Here is a 6239-nt window from a genome sequence, read left to right as displayed (position 1 = left end):
AGGTTGTATCTTGTGAAGATGAATTGGATGACTTAGAGAGATTTTAGATGCTAGTAAAAATCCTCTAAGTGGCCGGCCTCTATGTAGAAAATGAGAGAAAATGTTTCACCCAATTTCTATTAGAAAACCCTAATTAGAAACAAAGCTATAAAGATGACTTTATACTTCATCTCTTAGGTTAGTGGCAAACTTGCAATTAAGCAAAAATTCCCACTACCCTTGCTATGGCCGGCCTCCTTTTGTTATTGGGCTTAATACCCATATTTGTTTTAGTTGTCATACAACTTAAACATAATGGGCCTAGTGGACCAAAACAATTTTGGACCCCGAAGCCCAAACTAACTTAAAAGCCCAATACGAACCTTTCGTATAATTAATTAACTAATTAATTAACTTTGACCATTCTTCAATTAAACCATTTAATTGCTTATCCATTTCATATAATTTCTTCACTAACATCCTTATGTGGTGTGCGATCCATTAGGTTCCAATTAGCGAGGCAGTGGGCGATGTTACTCTTAACGATCGATTGTGAATTGAAACCACATTTCAATTCTCCCTTAAGATTAGTGTTTGCTAATCTTTAGGGCTTCCACAAACCATGAGTGACACCTAGCAGCATATCATGGTTACCCAAGCTAAGTAGAATTGGTTGGAGAACCTATCCAGTTACAACTACAATGCAATACGGTCCTTCTCTAATACAATACTCTTAATCACATTGTTTAAGTGATAGTTTGTTTCATGTCTACTATCCAATGTGATACTTTCCTATATGATTCCCTTGAATATGATTTGGAACAAACTTCCTAAGTCATATTCATTTGCTTTGGCCAAAGACTTTAGAATCATATCTTAGAGTATTCTCCCTCCACCATGGAAGGTTAGAGATCCCTTGTTGTGCATTCATATGCCTACATGACTAGATAGCTTGACCCCAACAATGCCGTGGACAATCCGAAGGAATGCCGTTGACATGATCAAAGATCAAGGACCTAACCATTAGACATCTATGATGCCTCAGGTCAAAGGACTACTTTGCATATTGCAACTTTAGAGTTCATACATGACATGTATGTTCGAACTCTCTTTTGATCGACATTCAGTGTACTCGATTACCTTTTCGAGCACCTATGTGTTTGTCTCAGTGTCCAACACCAAATGACTTGAGACTAGTTCATACTCACGTTTGAGTCAACATAACACATACTAACCTTAGCGGATTGTCAATGCCCAATTGGCAATCCTATGGCTAGGAACGTTTTAGGAATGAACATAAGAGAAAGGTCTCGATAATCTAACTCACTTAGATCACTTGTCTCTTAGATCAAATACATTCTTTGGATTCCCTTATTGCTTAAACACATGATACAATAAATAGTGATTAACAATAAGCTTTGCCCTTCATTAAACATATAAAAGTTTAATACAATAAGTATTCCAAAAGCTATTACATCAAATGAGTGGCTTTGTGGGCATACTTCCAACAGGGGCCGGCCAATACAAGTGAAAGGAGAGAGAGGGAGTCAAGTGGTTGACTCACTTCTTTGACATTTATAAAGGAAGTTTAGTGAAAAAGTTTTATTAGAGTTTTTGTGTGTTCTTTTTCACAAAAGAGAAAAACAAGTCTCTCTCTCTCTACACACTTATAGCCAGCCACCAAGAGAAGGGAAAGCTAATCATCTCTCCTCCTTTTGGTTGTTCCATTATCCATCTCACTACACTAGTGGGTGTGGATCTTTAGAGGTCTTCTACTTTGGAGACTAAAGGAGAAAGGAGCTCTAAATCTTTCAAGGTGGAGGAAGCTAGGAGGGAGGCTAGACTCAAGGAGTTCCAAGAACAAAGAGCTTGGAGGTGGTCCATGCTTGGTCTCAAGTCTAGATCAAGAGGTATAAAACTATACCTTCACTTTCTTCTTCAATATTTTCTTAGATGCATCATATATGAACCTATGCTTCTTGAAGGGGATTTGCATGACTATAGCTTTGATATTATGTGATAATATGCTTCCATTGCAAATGTATATAAATTTTAAATTGTATATGCATGCTAGTCACTAGAAATCCCACATAAATCTCATTATTTCCCTTCAGTGACAAAGGAGGAGCGTACACATCCACAAAATTTGACATGTTTTGTCAAGATATTGGCTTGGAAAGGCAGCTTACTATTAGCTACACTCCACAACAAAATGGAGTAGCTGAGAGAAAAAATAGAACCATAGTCGAAATGGCTAAGGCAATGTTGCATGACAAGGGAATGCCTTAATATTTGTGGGGTGAGGTAATTAATACAGCGATCTACTTGATGAATAGGCATCCGACAATGGCGGTTGAAGGCAAGACACCATTTGAGGCATGGAGTGGAAGAAAGCCTTCCGTGAATCACTTGAGAGTGTTTGGATCAATCTGCTTTGCTTATGTTCAGAAAGAACTAAGACAAAAACTTGATGAGTCAAGTGAAAGATGCATTTTCGTAGGCTATGCTTCACACGCAAAAGGGTACAGACTCTACAATTTAAAAAGGAAGAAAGTTGTGGTTTGTAGAGATGTTCTCTTTAGTGAGAAATCTTCATGGGATTGGAATCAAGCAACCATTCGAGAGGAATCTGCACTAATTAGAATTGAAGATGAAAATCAGCCAAATGAAGAGGAAATTGAGCCGAAAATTCCACAATTGTCACCTGAAAACAGTCCTCAAGTTCACTCCCCCACACCTTCAAGTCCAAGTTGAAAGCCAATTCGGTTAAGGAGCTTAAATGAAGTCTATGAAAGCTGCAATTTCTGTGTTGTAGAACCAGAAAACTTTGATGATGCAATGAAAGAAGATACATGGAAGGCTGCAATGGAAGACGAGATCAATGTCATTGTCAAAAACAAGACATGGGAACTAGTGGACAGACCTTGTGACATTGGAGTGAAATGAAATTATAAGACTAAGCTCAATCAAGATGGTTCCATTCAAAGGAACAAAGCTAGATTGGTAGCAAAGGGTTATTCTTAGAAACCTGGGATTGACTTCCAAGAAACCTTTGCACCAGTAGCTACGCATGAAACAATCAGAGGCCTTATTTTTGTAGCTACTCAAAAGGGGTGGTTTCTCTACCAACTTGACGTCAAGTCTGCTTTCCTAAATGGAGTCCTAAAAGAAGAGGTGTTCATTGATCAACCTCAAGGATTTGTTCTTAAAGAACAAGAGCACAAGGTGTACAAGCTTAAGAAGGCACTTTATGGCCTGAAAACAAGCTCCGAGAGCATGGTATGAGAGCATTTCAAAGAAGTGAGAATGAACCTGCCATTTATGTCAAAACCGAAGGTATTTCAAATATCCTTATCGTTTCCTTATATGTTGATGATTTGGTTTATATTGGAAGTAGTGATAAAATGATCTTAAATTTCAAGAATGACATGATGAGGAAATATGAGATGAGTGATCTAGGCATGTTGCATTATTTTTTGGGAATTAGTATCATTCAATCAAATGATGGTATCTTTATTACTCAAAAGAAATATGCAAAGACACTTCTAGAAAAATTCAAAATGGTTGGTTGCAAGCCTGTTGCAACACCTCTAGTTGTGAATGAAAAGTTTCAAAGGGAATATGGTAGTGGTGATGCTGATGAATCTGTGTATAGAAGCCTAGTTTAGAGTTTGTTATATTTGACAGCGACTAGACCCGATATTATGTATGCTGCAAGCTTGTTGTCCAGATTTATGCACAAGCCTACTTGCATTCACTATGGAGCTGCAAAGAGGATCCCAAGATACATACAAGGTACACTTGACTTTGGTATTATGTATGAAAGGAATGTTGAGCCAAAATTGTATGGGTTCTGTGATAGTGATTAGGGAGGTAGTGCGGATGACTTGAAGAGCACATCTGGCTATAATTTTACACTAGGGACTGGTGTATTCTCTTAGGCGTCTAAGAAGTAGAAATCAGTTGCACTATCAACAATGGAGGCTGAGTATGTGTCGGCTTCAATTGCAACTTCTTAAGCAATGTGGCAAAGAAGAATTATGCAAGACTTTGGTGATAAACAAGAATCAGCAACTCCTATCCTTTGTGACAACAAGTCAGCTATTGCCATGAGCAAGAATCCTGTCTGTCAAGGAAAATCAAAACATATTGTTCTGAAGAATCACTACATCAGAGGTGTTGTGGAAGACAAGGAAGTGGATGTGGTTTACTACAAGACAGAAGATTCAAGTTGCTGATATCTTCACCAAGGCATTACCAAAGGACAAATTCATCTACCTAAGAGATCTTTTGGGAGTGAAGTAGCAAAGCATTAAGAGGGAGTGTTAAAGTTAATCCTTTGCTTTAAAGTTAATCCTTTTATGTAAAATGAAATGTTTTGGGTCTCTAATCTTTTGCCACATGTATGGCTGAGATCTTTTGTAAGAGGGCTGACAAATTGCCTTCTTAGCTGTCCCATTTGCTAAAATCAATATCAGAAAATATCTTTGTTAGAAAGAGCTCTCCGACCTCTATTTCCCGTCTGTTCTCTGCCTCTGTTTCCTGCAGCAAGCTGTTGCTCATATTTGTCAAATATTGCTTCATCTTTCTAGTCTAATCCATGTGTTTAGTTTATTAAGATGATAGATTGTCTGAATATCAACACATAAGGTAAAGTGATCGGTGATAAACCTTGTGGACACGACTTGGCAGAATGAGCTTTTGCTTGTGTTGCGGAAGATGAAGGGCCAGATTTCTTAGAAATTATGGACACAATTTTCTGATACTGGGCATCAAATATAATTGGCATAATAACCTGAAAGTCATGAAAGGTTTGGGTTGGAATATTGATTTGATTTGTGAAAGGACGACCACTGTTGTCATTGTTCTGTGTGCGGCTGTAAACGGAATAGACAGCCATTGTTGTAGTGGTAAGGAACACAAGAAGCAAATGTTGCACTCACTCTCTGTCAATCTCAACTCCATCGACGCTCTAGTCTCGTAGGGGCCTTCTTACCACCAATAACGATGGCTAATTTCTTGTTTATTCAACTCTAAGTTCCTAACACTCTCATCAGATTTTCTCTTTGAATTTTTCATCTACTTTTTTTTTTTTGCTCTTTGCTATTTGTCATGGGAAACTCAATCTTGCTGCCTAAACCCTAAAAATAAAGGTCTGTTTTGAAGAAATTCCAACCATTTTGTTACAAATAGAATCATTGCTAATTTATTTTAACAGGTATTTAGTGACGAATCTTAAGCCTCGAACTTACAAGTCTAAGAGCCCCATGGCAACACCCAACTCAGCTGTCCAAGACCTCTCATCATCTTACACCCCATCCAAGCACCCACCCAATCTCTCTGCTGCTCCTCAATCCAACCGCTTATCCCACTCCGACCTTCATATCCTACACATTCCTAGCTATTCCAGCTGGTTCTCGTGGCACCAAATCCACCATTGCGTGGTTCGTTATCTCCCCGAGTTTTTTAATCATCCCTTACCTTCTAGAAACCCTAGGCTTTACAAGTTGTTCGTGGCTAGAATTTCCATTGGGGATGTTTCCTAGCCGACGTGCACACAGCTCCCCGAGAGGTTGGTGCCAACTGATGCTTTCTGTCGGGCTTCTGCTTATTGGCCGGCTTGTCGGGCAAGGCTGAAAGAGAATGACAGGGTTAACTTTGAAAGGTGCCTTTGTAAGGCCTTAGGTGTAGGCCTTGAGGCTCACAATCAAGATTAACTGTTAGGTGTTCAGGTGTGCCACTGCCATCTTTAGCATGGCAGATGTAAAACAGATGTTGAGCTTTAATTGTATATATACCCGAGAGGCTGTTTTAGTTATGAAATGTGCCTTTGTGGGGCCTTAGGTGTAGGCCTTGAGGCTTCCCATCAATAACTAACCCAGTACTCGCACATATAATGTTTGTTTCATTGATTGTAGAAGTGTTATGACTATTATACTTGTAATTACCCGAGCCCAAAGAGCAGAATGCATCCAAATAGGTGCCTTTGTAGGACCTTAGGTGTAGGCCTTGAGGCTTCTTATTAGAATTACTTCTATACTCAAATGTTCTACGATAATCATAATATAACAGAAATAAAACTTAGGAAATCGGTCGATTACTTGCACCCCAAGTAACTTCGGACTTCTTGTTATCAAAGACTGTCGTGGATAGGTTAAGTCCACATAAGGTTCTTTTTTATGCCTTGAGACCAAGGACTTTTGAATGATCAATCTTACATGCCCGAGGTTTTAGAACTTAGATATGATTTAAGTTGTGAC

Source organism: Malus domestica, chromosome 16, assembly GCF_042453785.1.
Source record: "Malus domestica chromosome 16, GDT2T_hap1".
In the NCBI taxonomy this organism is placed as follows: Eukaryota; Viridiplantae; Streptophyta; class Magnoliopsida; order Rosales; family Rosaceae; genus Malus; species Malus domestica.
Note: the sequence above shows the minus strand (reverse complement) of the source record.